General features: G+C 40.9%; 1 long non-coding RNA gene across 1 annotated transcript in view; it reads right to left on the bottom strand.

The window, feature by feature from the left end:
- The window catches only part of LOC144583450 (uncharacterized), a 37,085-nt gene extending 18,790 nt beyond the window's left edge, over positions 1-18,295 (bottom strand). The window contains exon 1 of the long non-coding RNA XR_013537215.1: positions 16,320-18,295. This is a non-coding gene — a long non-coding RNA (uncharacterized LOC144583450). The remainder of the gene's footprint in view (positions 1-16,319) is intronic.
- Between the last annotated feature and the right edge of the window lie 215 nt (positions 18,296-18,510).

The following is an 18,510-nucleotide window of genomic DNA, read 5'->3' as shown; positions in this document are numbered from 1 at the left end:
ATGGATCATCATGGGTCAATGTCATACTAGAGTCCATATGAGCAGATCATCCACACTGGAAAAGTGCAGGTCCAACTGAGGGTGGTATAAAACCCCACAATATGAAGCTATTTGTCTCACTTTGATGTTTTTGATACTAATTTCAACTTTGCCTCATATGGACACTAGGAAGAGTCCTGATATTATGGATACAAAGCAAGTTCGAGTGTGGATAAACCTTGAGTCTCTCCAAAGGGGATCAGAAAGTTGGCCCGATTTAGGTTGTATTCTTGGGAACAAGTCTTGTTAAACTAAATGGGATTATTTTTTTATGCTGTGCATGTTGAAGCTCTAGACTACACATCAGGGAAAGAACCTGCAATTATTTTCAAAACACACCCCCAAATCCTCAAAATAAATTGATTCCAAACTTTTGTGGTTTTCTTTGCGAACCAAGTCCAGCCTACAAAATCTTTTTGTTGACTTCAAAGGCTTTCAAGACCTTCTTTTTTATTGTCATCAGTGATTTTGTTTACACAGGGCAGATATCACATGCAACAGAGTTGATATGCTTCTCCCTCTTGTGAGCCTCTCCTGCTGTCTTTCAAGCACAAACGAAAGAAAAAAAAAGGCATTTGTCTGCTTTTACCTTGCCAGAAAATTCTCATTGTCAGTATGTTAATAATTTGAAAATGCTGATTAGCTTTAAAAATGTATATTTTTTCACTGAGAACAAAGAGACAGGATGGGGGGTCCAAAACATATGTGAAGAATCCTAGCTATACTGTATTTGAAAGCTGGTTCTTTTCATTTGATCTTCCAAAAAACCATAACAAAATCTACCAGACACACCCACGGCTTACACAAAGCCATGCCACACTTCTTCTTTTTTAACATACATTTGGGCAGAATAATTCTTGGAAGATAAAAAAAGGGGGGAAAAGAAAGGAAAATATATCAGAGCTTTAATTCATGATTGGTAAACTCCATATACGATGAAAGTGACATAGACCCTTAAACCTCTATCTAAGTCTTTTCCTATTATTCCTGGAACCATTTGACCACAAGAAACTATTGCCAACCTCTGATTAAAAGAGACTCAATAGGATTGAATTAATAGAAATTAGGATTCTGTAGCATCTTGAAGAGTGAAAGAGGGAAATTTTTGGTTCCATAACAAACTGTTGGGATTTCAAAATATTATGAGGCACAGACTGAGTCCATTAGGAGCTGAAAAAAACAGATTTACTGGTAGCATTAAAGTTTTCTAATTTACTTTTAATAGGACTTCAAGCAATGGCTAGCAGAACATTAAAGTAATGAGGAAATTTCCATTACTATTTAAAGTAGACTTTTAGAGGAAAATGGAGAACTTCTTAACAAAGATTATTCTGTGAACAAAAACGAAAAGTGAAAAATGACCCTATCAGGAGAGAGTGAGCCAAACCAGACATGATGTTAGACACATAATTAGAAACCATGCTTTAAAGGACCTTCTCTGTTGCTGCACCCAAACTCTGGAACTCCCTCCCACAGGAGGCCAAGCTGGCTCCATCTTTGCTGTCCTCCCACAAGCAGACAAAGACCTTTCTCTTCAGACACGATTTCCCTTAGTGACTGATTGTCTAGGAGACAATCGACAGGATGGTTTATATTTTGTTGCTTTTAAATCTGTTTTTTTCCCAACGGTTCTACTTTTAAATACAATGTTATTAATTCTTCTTTTATATTTGAATAATTTACTGGTTTTAGCTTTTACTATTGTGGTTTTCCAGAGAAAGGTGGGGTAACAATATTTTAAATAAATACATAAAAGAAAATAGCACCAACACAGAAACCAGGAGCACAGAAAGAAATTACAGATAGATCCTGATATAGCATACCCATTGTCTAACCTATACTGTTAAGTCAGACCTTATATTATAACCCCTTAGTGCCTCTGCACTGTTTTACTTCAGTATTCGAATGACCCAATTTCTTCTGATTTTGCTCTTTCTAGAATAGTTGTCTGACTGAAGATGCACCAAGTACAGCCAGATTTAGACATTTTATTTCTTGCTTTAGAGTTTCCAGTTTACCCTGACTCATACTTCTCACGTTTCATGTTCCAGTTGTCAAGGATGGGGGCTTGCAAGTCATGACTTGCTCTTGAGTCCAATTCAAGTTGCACCAGCTACTTGACTTGGTCTCAACTTGGGGGTTTCTGGGGGGACTTGGGACTTGACTCACAATTCAGACCCATTTGCCTGAGTTGTGTTGTCAGGTCCCTATGAGGTTGCTCCTACTGCCTGTCCCCCACCCCAACTGCCCACCCGAGCTGCTGCCATAAGTCTACCAGCTACTGCTGCCACCACTGCCAGGCTACTATCTCTGCCAATGGATGCATTGGTCAGCTGATGCACAGAGATAGTAGACTAGCTCCAGGAATGAAAGTTGGCCTGCTCTCTCTGTGCACACGCTGACCTATCAGCTGGCCAGTGCATCCATAGTCTGCATCCTGAGTCCCAAGCCTTGGGGTGTGTGGCTGCAGATTCTGAGACTTGGACTTGTGGCTTGGGATTCAGTATTTGAGCCCCAAGACTAGCACTCAGATTTGGTACTCAGTCCTAAAGACTTGCCAAACAGCACTGGATTTTCCTTTTAATTCTGTGCATATAGGCTATTAGATATCCTTTCAGCCTTAATCTAGTTGTATCATCAATAACAGCACGATATACACTTATCCTTTGTTCTTCCACAGTGGCTGATTGTTTCATTTTGGATCATCTTACCATAAGGTTACTAAGATCCTCCACCAATGTTATGTTCCACTATTGCTGTTGCCCAATAGCTGCCCTCGAGGAACTTCTCCATCCCCATTACAAATGGAACAATCCATTGTCTTCTGTTGAGATGACTATTAATCCTGAAAAGGGTGTGAGGCTTTTCTGGTGTCTTAGCTTTGACCATTCCACCTTGGGTGACCCTGCTAGAAGACCAGACTAGAGATGGGGATATTGGTATACAAATATGAATATCCCCCCACAGGTGCAGATGACGAGGGTCCACCCCCCCCGGGCCAGACTGTCCACTCACAATTCTGCCACTGCTGAGAGCTCTGTGCGCCGTTCCTATCACTCCAGAGCTTGCAGTGGATTAGCCACTTCTGGCAGAAGGCGGGATGATGACCCTCTCTGCCAGGTTGAAGGTTGGCACACCAGTCGTGAGCTCCAGAGTGATAGGAGCGGACCCTCATTATCTGCACCTGTGGGAAGATATTCATATTCGTATACGAATAAGAATACCCCATCTCTAGACCAGACTTGTAATGGCATCTAGCATCCTGACTGCATTGCTTTTGTATTCCTTGACTCACTCAAACTCCTCATCATATTAAGGTGCGTGTCCATGAGGGAATGCAAGGACAATGCCAAGTGCAAACAAAATTATATATATATATATAAATATAAAAACCATTATATAGGACATAATTCTCAGGGAAAACTTGGTTGTGTCTTTTCTAGATGTAGCTGCTCCATTGGAAGGTCACCATAAAACCATCCGATATTCTGTCAACATAGAGTGGCTGAGAAAGCACTGTGTCTCTCCTTGCTTAGCTGGAGAGGGTGAAAGCTCACAGATGGGGACTAATTCCAAGACTGGTTTTACACAGAGGCACCCCTTTATGGGCAAATGTTTAAAAAGAAGATTGCCAGTCTTGGCAGCCATGCTTCTTTTAAGGACATTTGCTGGAAATGTCTGACTATATAGTTCTCAAGATTCTTTGCTTTAAAAGAGGAGGGGGGGGAGAACGAGGGTGAGGAAGCAGATGTTTTTCATTTTCCTTTTTGAAAAGATGCACATTCACAAAAGCCCTTTGAAATTTCTCTCCTCTCTCCATTTCTTCTCTTTCTTTGTGTGTATGCGTGTTTTAGAGATTTGGCAGATACCACCAAGTGGACACGAAAAACGCAGATCATGATATTTATCCAGGTCTGGCCCTCTTCCCTCTGCACAGGCCACAGAACCCCAGACTCTTGGAAAATAAACTGTTATTTTAAGAGAAGCATCACCCATCTTCACATGCTGCTGTCCCCGAGTCCCAGCTAACTCAACTGGTGGTCTTCCTGGCTCTTTGCCTTCCTCTCAAAGTGCTGACACTTATGCGCTTGTTCTGACAAGCGATAGCATCTGCTCGGCATGTTTGGCTCGACTGTAGCAGCACATACCCTTCCAATAAAGTTTCTTCAAATGGAACAACAAACACATCGGGACAGTAAAGTGGTGCTATGCAATCCAAGGAGACAAGGAGTAAATTGAGCCATTGGGACAAGAGGAAACGTCAGTTTCAGCCACATGATCTGATCACAGCTGGAGTGCAAAGGATCAGTCACAGCAAGACCACATAGGTGGTGATGTCATTTTTCTTTTTTAGATCAATAATCCTTCCATTCTAGTTGTATTCTTTGCTTCCATTTTTTTTTTCTGGATCAGCTCAAGAGCTGTGCACTCTTGAAGCTGTAGTCTAAAATGGATTTTTCCCCCCAACGCTATGTATCAGATTATAAGATCAAATTCATTATGACTGAATTTGAATGGTTCTGTATTACCTGCTTTCTTTTCCTCTGGATCATCTCACTTTCTCACTTAGTGCCTCATTGCTGTATTTCTGCTCAGCCATCAGACTAAAATGAATTAGGAAGGGGGCTGTGCCATTCATTGTATCAGCGGAGCTTCATAAAAGATGTTGTGATGGATCCACAGGGCATTTGCCTCCATGCTGAACACATGTTCAATACAGAGGTGTTAAATTTGGCCTTTAAAGTACCAGTAGTTTAACTAAAATCTTAAAATGTGATATAATGCTGACTGTATCAACGAATTATTGTTAGATCTGCTGGGAATATGAACAGCTAGATCAGCTTCCTGCTGCACTGAAAGCATAGGTATCACTGGGATAAAAGACAGATCTTATCCTTATGTTTGTTTGGGAAGCCTTTGTGGCCCTTTCAGCTGCATTTAAAAGTTAATGACAGGAGGCTATATGCATACATATAAATCCTCATATGCTTATGCACACTGAAATTTGGAATGACATATGGATAACATGTCTATAGAACCACTTTAAAATTGTACTTGATTCCTAAACAGCAAATCCAGCAAAATGGCAACACTGCTAATATCCAACGAGAGATTAATAACTGCTGGCCCTCAGCCAGTTCCTGCATCTATAAATGCATGGTGCTCGTAATTCTTGCCCATGTTCATAAAAGCTCTGTGCAACCCCTTGATGGGAGCAGGAGAGAAAGGCAGGAGAGGGAGGGGAAGGGAGAGAGAAGAGAAAGAAAAACAGTGGGGATACACCCTGGTCTTGACTCAATAATCTGCTAATATTTCCAAATAAACCTTAAGAGTGGTTGATGGAACCAAAGAGTGCTGTGTATCTCGACCTCTTCCGAACAGGAGTTGTTAAGCAGATCATACTCCATGGTGCTATATATCTCCCACTCCAGCCAAGTATGTTGGCTATGGCTGCTGATCAGCGCTTTCACCTAAGTAATTTCCTCCTCTCTGAGTTACCATTTTGGCATGACTCAGTGCTACTAATTGAATTAGCAGGAAATTACATAGCCAGTTCATAGGTGCTGTCCTAACTGCTGTCAAGCCAGAACAGAGATAAGAAAAGAGGAGCTCCTTGTAAGAGTAAGGGCAAAGTGTCTCTGCCCACCAGGTGAAACTTGATGCCTTCTCATCCCCTTTTGGATCAGGCAGTGCAGAGGATGCCCAAAAAGCACACTTTAGCAGTCTCACGTCCTGAAATCTGTTATCATCTTGTTTTGGGTACATATCCCTGATACAAGTTTCCACAAACTGTGTCCCCTTCAGGGCTTGTTTGTTTGTTTGTTTGTTTATCTTGGAACTACAGGTATCATAATCCCAGAGCATTGGCCATTATCATTGGAGCTGATGGGTTGACAGTGAGGCCAAAATCACCAGAGGGGGCTCAGGACTATCACAAAGCATGGAAAGCCCTAATTTAGGGCACACCACACCAAAGGTAATCACCAATAAAAGTAACAAAAGGGGGATACTCAGTCTTAAAAGAAGAACTGTGAGTCAGAGGTGGATCTGCTATGAAACTAATGAAGCTTAAATTTTAGGGCCTTAATCCTGGAGGGGCCTCAGAAGTGACTTTTGTCCACATTAAAAAAAAAATGATTTGTGATGAACTGTTCTGGAACAACCCCATTAAAAGAAGACAACAGTGGTTACCCAGACCTCATTGCTGGTCGTAAAAGCCCCCCCCCCCAATAGTTCAAGCTTCAGGGCTCCAAAAATATAGGTCTACCACTTCTGTGAGCAATTACTTTTATTAGGAAAGAGAGTATCATAGAATCATGAAGCTGGAATGGGTCAATAAGGCCAACTCCCTGCTCAGTGCAGGAATACAAATAAAAGGATATCTGTCAGGTGGTTGTCTAAATTTCTTTTGAATATTTACTTTTGATAGTGACATAGAGAAGAAAAGTCAGTAAGTGTACTCCATCTTAGTTTAGAAAATGGGGTGTTTCATCTCTGTTCCACAGATAATTCTCGTTGGCATCAACAATGAAAAGCTGTCTATGTGACAAACCAAAGAATACATGGGCAGCCATTGCCTTTCTCTAGCAAGCTAAAGTCAATGTGATGTTATAAATAGTACAGCTAGAGGGCATCTCAGCATGCTTTCACCTGACAGGCTCTTTGCAGAGAAAAACCACCAGGTGGCAGCACTGGTTTAAATTCAGGAGGTTAATGTTGATTTTCCACCCATTGTTTAATTGCTAGGTTAATGTGCAAGGTAACCAGAGACCAAACAGTCCCACTGTTTTTATTTTTCCTCTGAACTGACCATAACATATCCTTGTACGACTCATTTAAAAGCTACCATAAAAATGTCATTGGCTGGCCAATTCCATTTTATATGGCCACTTAAACTGTAAGAATTTATTAGTTATACTACTCTCTGAAGTATATTTGTAAGCTACGGCAGTATTTTTCTTATTAATTAGTCGACATTTGGCTTCATTTTTTTTCCTGCCTGTCATTTGCTCTGGATTCTTAAAAACAAAACAAAACACACACATATGCTAAAGCATTTCTTAGAACTTGCTAGTGCAGGATTTACTGCTGAAAGTGCCCCTGTTTTGAATGCTGTAGTAAACTATACCCTATAGTGTTTTAAACTGTTGAGGCTTGCCATAAAGAGACAAGGGATCCATGTCACTAATAATGTCAGATCCTCTCCATTGTTGTCCATCTCTCTTTCTTTATTTCAAGGCAGCTGAGGCTAGGTATGTATAATATCTGTTATGCTCAGTCTTGTAGCAGTTCTTCGTTTCTCAGCATCAGGACATTCCACAGAATCATAGAATCCTATAACTACAGATGGGATGGGTGACTGTGTAGATTCTTATTGGTTTTCCTGCACCATTTGGTGGCTTTTGATACTAACAACCATGATAACCTTCTCAACTGTCTCTCTGGAATGAGAACTGGGGGTCGTCATTGTCATCGTTTAGTCGTTTAGCTAAAAGTCCCATGTTCCACCAACTTCACAGCAAGTTGGGAGTTCAACAGGAGGAAAATACTGGTGGGGGTCTGTCCTTTCTAGCTCTGGTGAAGGCACAGGCAGGAGACAGCTAGCTAGGTGTAGTTTGAGGTGGGAACTACCACGTTTGACCTCATGGACTAGTCACTATTCGTCATTTAGTCATGTCTGACTCTTTGTGACCCCATGGACCAGAGCATGCCAGGCCCTCCTGTCTTCCACTGCCTCCCGGAGTTGGGTCAAATTCATGTTGGTTGCTTCAATGACACTGTCCAAACATCTTGTCCTCTGTTGTCCCCTTCTCCTCTTGCCGTCACACTTTCCCAACATCAAGGTCTTTTCCAAGGAGTCTTCTCTTCTCATGAGATGGCCAAAGTACTGGAGCCTCAGCTTCAGGATCTGTCCTTCCAGTGAGCACTCAGGGTTGGTTTCCTGCAAAATGGATAGGTTTGTTCTCCTTGCAGTCCAGGGGACTCTCAAGAGCCTCCTCCAGCACCAGAATTCAAAGGCATCAATTCTTCGGTGGTCAGCTTTCTTTATGGTCCAGCTCTCACTTCTGTACATCACTACAGGAAAAACCATAGTGCTGTGTTACAATTGCTGTGTTCTTTCCTGGAGGGGTGAGTTTACAAGGTGGTGTTGGGGACTCCTGTCCACCCCCATGGCCACTGATCTGTAGGATCCCTCAGTGTCCTGTTCTTTCCTCCATACTGCTCAACATGTACATGAAACTACTGAGGATGCAGCGTCACCAGCGTGCAGATGACACTCAGTTCTATTTTGCCTTTCCATCAGAACCCGAGGAAGATGTTTTGATTCTAAATTAATAAACAGACTGGGTGACAGGGAGCAAAACAAAACTTGATCCAGGGGCTGCTCATCAACCAAAAGGCAGACCGGCAGCAGGAATTCCCTGTGCAAGGTGGGGTGACATTCTCCTTAAAAATTCAAGCCCACAGTTTGAGGGTATTCTGGGATCTACTCAGGTTTCAGTGGTGCCTGGGAGTACTTTTGTGTGACATGGCCACAAAGAACCAAGAGATAAAGGTATCCCATGGCCTTCGTTACAACATCTTTCGATTACTGTAACGCACCTGCATGAGGCTGCCATGGGTAATTGTTCAGAATCTACAGCAAATTCATATTTCTTAATCAGGCAGGCTGTTGATTAGACCTAATTATAGTGAGAAGGGAAAGTCCTTGATACAATTTCTTCACTGCCTGCTATTTCCCTTCTAGGCACAATTGAAATGTATGATCTGTAAAGCACTATAAAGGCTTGAGTTCAGGCCAATTGAAGGACCACACCTCCTCATATGAGCCTTTCTTAGGATCTTCAGGAAAGAGCTTTCTTCCAGTCCAAACATGCTCACAGGGATCTTTGGTGGGGACACAAGAGGTGAGCTTCTTGGTGGCTGCTCTCGTGCTATGGAACTTGCTTCTGAGGGAAAGTGATGTCCTTCCCCTGGCAGTCAAAGACATTTTCATTCATACGGGTCTTTGTCTACTGAAAGACTGATGGGAAAGGGTCTTGAGGAAGAGAGATGTTGCACTTCTTTTTCTTGAGTTTTTAAATGTGCTCGTTTAGCAGTTGCTTGAATGTCATAATTTATTTAACAATGGCCAGAATCTTATTGGTGATTTATGCCAGCATTAAGTATAATTGTGTAAATTATTATGGGAAATTGCCACTAACCACTACATTCCTGGTTATGCACCAAGTAATGCAACTGAAACACGTCAAGGAATGCAAGCAGAAACTTGGTAATTGGAAGCAATTTTCTGGCACAATTTACACAATTATATTTATGCTGGCATAAATTCTCAGTAGGATTCTGGCCAATGTTTTAATACTGTAGTTTTCTTTGGGTAGGGGAGGAATAGCTGTATCTCTTCTTTAATTCATGTCACAAGCTGCCTTGTGTCCTGCAAGAGAGAAAGGCAGGATATAAATTGATTAAATACATAATAATATATATCCAGTCATCTCTTAATCTAGAAAATCTACTGCTAAAGTATTGATGCCTTTGAATTGTGATGCTGAAGGAGGCTCTTGAGAGTCCCCTGGACTGCAAGGAGAACAAACCTCTCCATTCTAAAGGAAATCGACCCTGAGTGCTTACTGGAAGGACAGATCCTGAAGCTGAGGCTCCAATGCTTTGGCCATCTCATGAGAAGAGAAGACTCCCTGGAAAAGACCTTGATGTTGGGAAAGTGTGAAGGCAAGAGGAGAAGGGGACGACAGAGGATGAGATGGTTGGGCAGTGTCATCAAAGCAACCAACATGAACTTGACCCAACTCCGGGAGGCAGTGGAAGATAGGAGGGCCTGGCGTGCTCTGGTCCATGGGGTCACGAAGAGTCGGACACAGCTAAACAACTAAACAATGATGAAAGTATCCCTGACCAATGGGCATCTAAAATCGGTTAAGTAAATTATGTAAAAAGTATTTAACACCTCCCAAGTTAGACTGTTCCACTGTTGCACACTTCTTACTATGAGGAAATTCCTCCTAATTTTTAGTTGAAATCTTCTTCCTTCCAATTTGAATGCATTTGTCCTATCTTCTGGAGCAGTAAAAAAACTTGGAAAGTTGTGCATATGTATTAATAACAATAACCATGCACCATCAAGTGGATTTTAACATATGGTGACCCTTTCCAGGATTTTCTAGTTAGACAGCACTCAGAAGTCGTTTAGCATTCCCTTGTTCTGGGTCACTCTGGGACTGCGCAGCTTGCCCAAGACCACCCAGGTTGACTCTCTTGGGATGCTCAGTGGGGAATTGAACTTCCAAGCTCTGGCTCTGTAGCCAGATACCTAACTCACAGTGTGGTTACATTATGATAATGAATTAGTACTATAGCTGGGTCAGGGTTTTTGAAATCAGGTACTATAAAAGTCACATGGTAAACAGAGAGTATTTGGGTGGGTATATGCATCCTCTTGGCAAAGCTTTTAATCAGTTTTTAAGCTGTGTTGTGTATCGGGGGGGGGGGAGCTACATGAGCTTTTAAAATTGCTGCTAATGAGGCTTTGTTCATCACCCCCCCACACACCCCTTACTCACTGCTGCTGCTGTGGAGTTGTTGTTTTTACTTCTTAATTGTTAGAACAGTACGACAATGGAAACAATTACCTCAGAAGGCATTGAGTGCTTCAATGCTGGAGGCATTCTTTTTTTTTTTAAAGAGTTTTTTATATTATTTATTTTTAACATAGGGTAATAACAGGAAAGAAAAAGGGATTGAGGTCAAGGGGAAGAGGAGAAACAATGACATACTAACATCCATTCTATACATATTGCCATATCAAAGTTCCAAATTGCTCTTTTTACTCTTTTCTGCCTTCCAGATTTAAATTCTCATTTTAATGCATGTTCTTCAAACGATGTCTGATGACTCAAACCATTTGTAGAATAAGTCCCATCTTTCAATTGCCTTTTGTAGAGGGCAGTCCTTCATCAGTTCTGATAAAATGTCCATTTCCATTGTTTCCTGTATCTTCTCTATAAGATCTTCTTGTTTCGGTACCGTCGGACTTTTCCAATTTTTGGCGTAAAGAATTCTAGCTGCAGTGATTATGTATATAAATGCTGGGGGCATTCAAGAGAAAATTATACAACCATCTTACATACCTGCTTTGATTTAGATTCCTGCACTGAGAAGGGGGTTGGACTCAATGGCTTTATAGGTCCTTCCAACTCAATCATTCTATGATTCTACAACTAATATTTGTTTTATTGTTGTTTTTTCAGAGTCCTCTATGAGCCTTTTCCCAGTAGAACCTTCAGGAACTAGTGCTTATTCCTCTTGAAAAGCATCCCGGACCTTGAACTTAACCTATCAGAGCTCCAGGGAAAAGATTGCTGCTTATTTCAGGAGAAGCTGCCACCATTCCACAGGAAAATCAAAATGCAAAACAAAAACTCTTAACATGACTCAAAGGCATACCAGGTAACGATGGTCGAACATCGGTGAGCTTCCGGGTTTTAGGTAACCTGAGTTTCTCTTGAAAAAAAAAGCATTCTTTACACCAGGACGTCTTTCAAAAAAATTATTAAAAGAAATGAAATAAAATAAAGCAAAAATAAAATGGAAACTATAGCTGGCAAAGCTAGAGGTTGAATGGGTGCAAGGATATAGGAAACGGTTACAAAATCCAAGAGCCTTCTGGAAAAATCAATAAAATCATGTAAACAGGAAATCAAACTGAAATCTTTGGCAAAATGTTACAGGCAATGAACTTCAGAGAGATAATAGCACACTAACAAAAACAAGAAAACTATCCTGTCATTAGGACTGAAACCCACTCCTTCCCACTTCCGTGACAGCTCAGCTACTTACAAGTTCCCTTTCTAAAACCTTCCTTGGAGGGCACGGCTAGTAGCCCTTTCCCAGCTAGGGACTAACTCATGTCCTTCTCCTTCATGTTGTTCTACATCAATGTTGTTCCCCATCCATGTTGTTCTCTCTCTATATCTCTAACAAGGTCTCCTGAAGTCTTTGTCTCCATACTTCAAAGACTCCAAAGTGTGAATTCAAGAGACATGGATTTGGGAGGAATCTTTTGAATCATTCAGGTGTCAATTGTTTTCTCTCCAGGCAACCTGCTCAACATTTGGCACACTCTAATTAACATATAACAGAGGTCTTATCCTGCCCCCCCCCCCCGCGGCTGCAAGCCTGGAATCTCTTTAATCATTTAATCTCTGTTTCTGACCTTGCGTTTTCCCATAGGAACTAAGATTAATTTAAAACACTATCATTTATATAAGGAATAACTTACATCAAGGGATCATTCGGGAGTCTCCTCCATCTCTCCACTAGTTCTCCCTCCTTTGCAAATCTAGAAGTTGCTGATCTTTGTCAAGGTCTCTGGTCAATTTCTCTTTCCTTCCCTCTTGCCAATGCTGGCTGTGAGTGCGTGTGCCTTCATGGATGTCCTCACACAGACGTTTTTTTCAGGTGAGGACAGGAGGCTGTTGTCACTTTTAAAAAATTTAATGAAAGAAGAACCTCTGCCTTCCTTCCAGGGGCTGCAAACCAGACAAAGACCAGCAGCTTCTAGACATGTGAAGGAGGGACCACTTTTCCCCCTCACACTGGCTGCTTTTATTTATTTATTTCAAACAGGCATATCACTATGTCAGCATTACAGATGGGAAAAAAAATAAAACAGATCAGACTATGTTTCCTGCAGCCTATGATATTGGCACCCATTACTTGACACATCCCACATACACAGCTTACTCCAACAGAGGCATTCACACATGCAGAAGCAATTCAAAAATAATCAAATTCACATTTGATTTAAAATAAGCAAGTCTCTAGTGGCTGTTTATTTTACCTCACATCTAAAGAAAAAAAACATGCTTCCTGGCCAAAAAAAGCATGCTGAGGTGTATGTCATGCAAACAGATGTTTTAAAATCAATTCCAGGCCTGTTTAACCCGAGTCAATTACTAGGGTTTTTTTTTATGTAACCCCACTCTCAATTAGTTAGTTAGCCAACCAATTTATATGGTTGAAAGAGATATGAATTTGGTAACCTTTCATTAAAATATGAACTTAACAATTTTTTACCCATCCTTATTTCAGGCCTCAACAAAATGTTGCAGGAATGAAGGGACATTTACCTGATCTGGTGAATGGCTTGTGCCAAACTTGATTGTCTTTAGTTTCAAATACAGACTGCCCAAAGAAAGGCTAGACAGAGTGATGGGTCCCAATCCTATTACCCCCCAAATGCCATTGGATCCTGTCCTAGCCCTTGCCCCATTGCACACCCCACTCATATACATGCTATTGTAGGCTAGAGATGAAGGAAAAAATTCAGGGACATTTTTCCCACATCAAAAATTTTTAACATCTTCACATTTTCTCCCCACATCAAATATGCCATTTGCATACTTTTGGTATATTCACGAAAACCGAAAGAAAACAAAACAAAATAATCATTAATTTGCACTGGACATATTCAACAAGGCTTGGAGAGGACCCTAATGTACAGTACCTGTTTGTAAATAGGCCTTGCAGATAAGGCTCTCAGAAAAAGAAATGGCAGCCTTAATTCAGCACTAACATGGTGGATTACATTTTGAAGAATGAAGCATTCAGAACTCTGAGATGGGTCTCTCAATTACAACTTTTCTCACATCCAGTTTTATTCGGGGGGGGGCAACTACCTTGGCAAATAACGCAGAAATTGCTCCAAGATTTGATTGGTCTGATTTCTATTGTTTTCAAATGTGTATTACCATATTTTTCCGTGTATAAGACATTACTTTTCTCTAAAATATTTAGATTAAAAATGTAGGGTTGTCTTATACACGGAAGTAAGGAGGGAGAAGGGATCAAGAAAGTGGAGGGGAAAAGCAGGAATCATCAAAGCGCTTTGATTCCTGCTTTCCCCTTCCACTTTTTATGAAGAAAGTGGAGGGGGAAAGCACTTTCTTGTGGGGAAACTGGAGGGGAAAAGCACTTTCCTCACAAGAAGGTACTTTCCCCCTCCAGTTTCTTCAGAAGAAAATGGAGGAGGAAAGCAGGAATCATCAAAGCAATTCATCAAAACGATACCTGCTTTTCCCCTCCACTTTCTTCCCAAGAAAGTGGGGGGGGGGGAGCTCTTTCCTCACCAGAAAGTGGAGGGGAAAAGCAAGAATCACTTTGATGAATCACTTTGATGATTCCTGCTTTCCCACTCCACTTTCTTCTGAAGCGCTTTGATCCTTGCCTTCCCACTCCACTTTCTTGCAAAGGAAGAAATTCTGGGTTAGAAAAGTGTAGGGGGTCTTATACGTGGGGGTGTATTACACATGGAAAATACAGTATATTGTAACTACACAATGTACAAGTCAGTGTGAAGCAGCCAGGAGTTTTTCTCCCTTAATCTGAACTTTTTCCTCTACCACTGGGGCTTGTACTTTTTTGTGTGTTGGGGGCAACAAATGCATTTGCATTGGTTCAGCTGATGTCGTTGCTTGTGCTAATGGTTATAGTTTCAAATCCTTCTATGGAGGGGTTTGTAGAAGTTCTATTTCAAGCCTTTCCATGTGGCTAAAGCAGTGAGAGAGGCAAAAAAGAAACCCGGAATCTCAGGGACAAATCAGGGACAAATCTGATGCATTTTCTCTCTTTATCTGACTAGCTATCTATAATTAACACTTGGTCAACGGAGTAAGAAGGTACTGATCTAGTCATCAGATGTATCACATTTGTATTGCAATCCAAGCACTTGTTTCTAGATTTGCATACTAGATTTGCATACTCGATATTTGCATAGTTGACTTATATACTTAGAAATTTGCATAGGCAAATTTTATGTAAATCTATGGCCAATATGCTGTTGCCTAAATACAGTTTGGAAGCCAATGGCAGAAGAGTCCTCACCCCCACTTACAGCAGACTTCTGTCATGTAACAGCTTGCATGATCACTCTTCCAGCCAATGTAAAAATGGGCACATGATGAGGGCGCCGGCAGGAGTTGTGGAGAGTTGCTTACACACTTGCCTTCTGCTCTGTCTGTAGGCAATAGCATACCAGCCTATGTCTGCTTTAGTCCTCCATTTGGAAGGTATATGTGTGCATATGACTCAACAGTATGCCTACTGGCAGCCTGCACAGTCCTGAATAGAAAATTATCCCCAGTTTTTTTTATGACCCTTGCTTCATATCCATAGATATAGGTGGAGTTGCACAGTTTTCCATATGTTGTATGACCAAAGCAGCATTCTGCACCAAGCAGAAACTTGCCTTTCATTTTTTTATTCCAGAAGTCTGCATTGCTGATCTATTTAACAATCCAAATATGAGGACATACTAAAAGTTGTTAAACTGACTGCCAAAAATAAAGATAATTAAAAATAGATTCACAGCTGCTCGGGCAAGCAGAGATATAATTTTATCTTCATTACGCCTTATTGCAGATGTTATTGATTTAATCTCATTGCATTTTAGTGGGTAATATCAATTCATGCTGTCTTTGACTTTGAAAACTGGGGATTTTCATGGGGGTCTAATTCTCCTTATGGCAGAAGCGTACTTATTGTTGATTATCTGGAGATAAAAGCTGTGAGCTAATTGCTTTGCCTGGGCTTCAGGTGAATCACTGATTTCCTATTTGGAATCTCCTTAAAGTTGTCTGTCTTCCTAAGCTTTCTTTCTTGCTTGGATAGATACTCTATGTATTTTCCAGGGCTGGCCTTATGATTAAACAGACTGAGGACATTGCGCAAGGAAACAGATTTTGGTGTCATGAAGGGGAAGCAAATTGTTATTTGTTCAATTTGTTTTATTTTGTTCATACTGACAGAGTGAGGCTTTCTAGTACAACTTTCTCCTTGGCTTTCACAGAACTTGGAAATGGGACTTGAAAAAGTTGTGACGAGAGAGTTGTTTTTGCAGAATAATGTAACTGCTGGCAACTTTTTTTAGAATACTGAGGACTCAAAAGTCATTATTTTGAAACAAGTAAGGGTGGCCCAGATGGACTGAGGGATTTGAGGAAGGTGTGATTCTAAAATGGGGACAACTCAAACAAAAAATTATAACTTTGAAACTAGACTTCAGAATAGCACCACATTTGGCACAGGTGTAGCAGTTAGCTCTTGCTTTGTGCTGATTTGGGGATGTTTGGACAAAGAGTTTTCAAGTTATTGGTTTTTTAAATATGAACCTGTTTTATATCCCCCCATGCAGAAATAAGTGACCCTGAAACGTCCCCAGATTTATAATAGCTCATATAATTTGAAAGACCAATCTTGCTTACCTTGAAAGAGAATGTTTGGTCCCATCTGCTTTTTTCTTTTTTAATTTAGAAAGCATACAGTCTGCTGGAGCTGAAATATTGATCCTCAGAAAAGACCTTTCAAAGAAGAAGAAGAAGAAGAAGAAGAAGAAGAAGAAGAAGAAGAAGAAGAAGAAGAAGAAGAAGAAGAAGAAGAAGAAGAAATCAGTAACTGAGCCTGTGAGGGACAAGCTTACCAGTAAGAGCATTCCAACATAGATACAGTCATAGTTTCCTGCCAGGTCATGAAGACAAAGTGAAGAGAGAGGTCTTCTTTGAAGAATAAACAACAACAACAAAAACAAACAAAAACCCACCAAAAATTAGGCTTGCTTTAAATAAAGTAATGGTGTGACAGGCCTCTTAAAATGGAACATGTTGCCATGTGTTTCCAGGAAATCAGCATACAATTTTGAAAGGCATATTTTGTTCACTACCATTTACACTTGTTGAAAACAGCCCTGATAGTTGCTTTGTGTTTGGATGAGAAGTAGTTAACTGATGAAAAAAGGAGTCAGCTTCTTGGATTTTCCCTTGTTTGGTGTCAATTTGTGAGTGGTAGTGAGGCAAAAGAGGATATCCTGTAGACCAGAAGTCCACAACCCCCGGTCTGTGACCCGGACTGAGGGTTGGGTCTCCAGCCTAGCCAGAACTGGGCCGTGGACACAGATCTCCTAACCTCCCAATGAGCACCCCCGTGAGTGCCATTTTGTGCGTGTGTGTAAGCACTTTCCGCCCCTGCGAGCGCACCATGCACATGCACATGACCGCCCCTCCTGCGTGAGCATGATGTGTGCATGCACGTGAGCGTGTTCCGCTCCCTGTGAGGGTGGTGTGCACATGCATGCAAGCACCCCCTGCAAGTGCAATGTGTGCATGTGCAAGAGAGAGCTCTGCCCCCTGCAGGGCACACCACCACAACAACCGGTCCACGATTGGGAAAAGGTTGGGGACCACTGCTGTAGACCATCTTGGCTGCTGCCATTGGTGTTGTTAACGTTCAGACCGCCCTTTGCTATGTAAAGCTTGACTGACAATGTGGACATGATATTCTACTATCATGTACAGCACTATTAAGCCATTTCCTGACATTTTGAATCATGGATACAGAAGCCCAGTATCTCACATTCATAAACCAAAGTGTTTTTTTAAAGAACTGACTCATATTCTAGGAGGTTATTATCTCAGATTGAAAGTTGTACAAATATTTATAATTTTAATTTTAAAAAGAATAATAATGGAAGTTCCCTCTTCCTGATGGCTCATAGTTCAATCTATCATGTGTAACAATAAACTGAAAACTTGCATTGACCTGATGAATACTTTTTTGCTTCTGACACAGAAGGTGGATATACACTCTGGCTGACATCTTGTGCTCAATATAAAAATCAGTCATTATTATTTTTTCTTTATTACTTTAACAGTAACCCTGCAATTTATGCAATGAAGCAAACTATTCTGAGAGAATTATGGCTATTTTAGGCCATGATCAGCAGAGAATAATTAAGCACAAAAAGAGAGAGAAAGGGCTAAAAGATGGCTGGGTAATATTCTGATTGATGGCCTGGTTGTCAACGAATTAGTTTGTTCTAATTGTGGAGGATGAGGACAATTACTTACCTCACAAGTCTGCTCAGTGTATATTTTAGACCACGAAGGGTTTAGAACAAAGGCAGGTTCTCACGATTCTTACTCCACATTAAACTGTGCAGTATTGAGATTGCAGAGCAGATTGAAATAATGGTAAATTATAGCCAAATCCTATTAATCCTTGCTTAGACGTATGTTCATTAAGAACTAATCCCCCTTGAACCCAGTGGATAAGATTACCATGTTGTTTCATTGACCAGGTTTCACTCCTGTTCTGGCCATGCACAACAGCAGGCCCAGGTCCCCAGTTTTAATTTTAATTTCCTTTGTGCATGTGGATTAGGACAGACAAACTACATGGAAGAATACTGCATACATCATCATAAAAGAAAGAAAGCTTTCTAAACATGTGGCCTTCATCTCTAATGGAAGTGTGCATGGGAAACATTTTCTGTCCTTAACAACTGTGTCTGAAAGTACGTGTCAGTCAACACCAAAACACCAGTCACAGACATGACACTAAATTTAGATTAACCTTGACTTCATGAAAATCCCAGCTGCACTTGAAAATAGTACACAGAAC

The sequence above is a fragment of the Pogona vitticeps genome, chromosome 6 (assembly GCF_051106095.1).
Source record: "Pogona vitticeps strain Pit_001003342236 chromosome 6, PviZW2.1, whole genome shotgun sequence".
In the NCBI taxonomy this organism is placed as follows: domain Eukaryota; kingdom Metazoa; phylum Chordata; class Lepidosauria; order Squamata; family Agamidae; genus Pogona; species Pogona vitticeps.
Note: the sequence above shows the minus strand (reverse complement) of the source record. Positions and strands in the feature narration are given on the sequence as shown.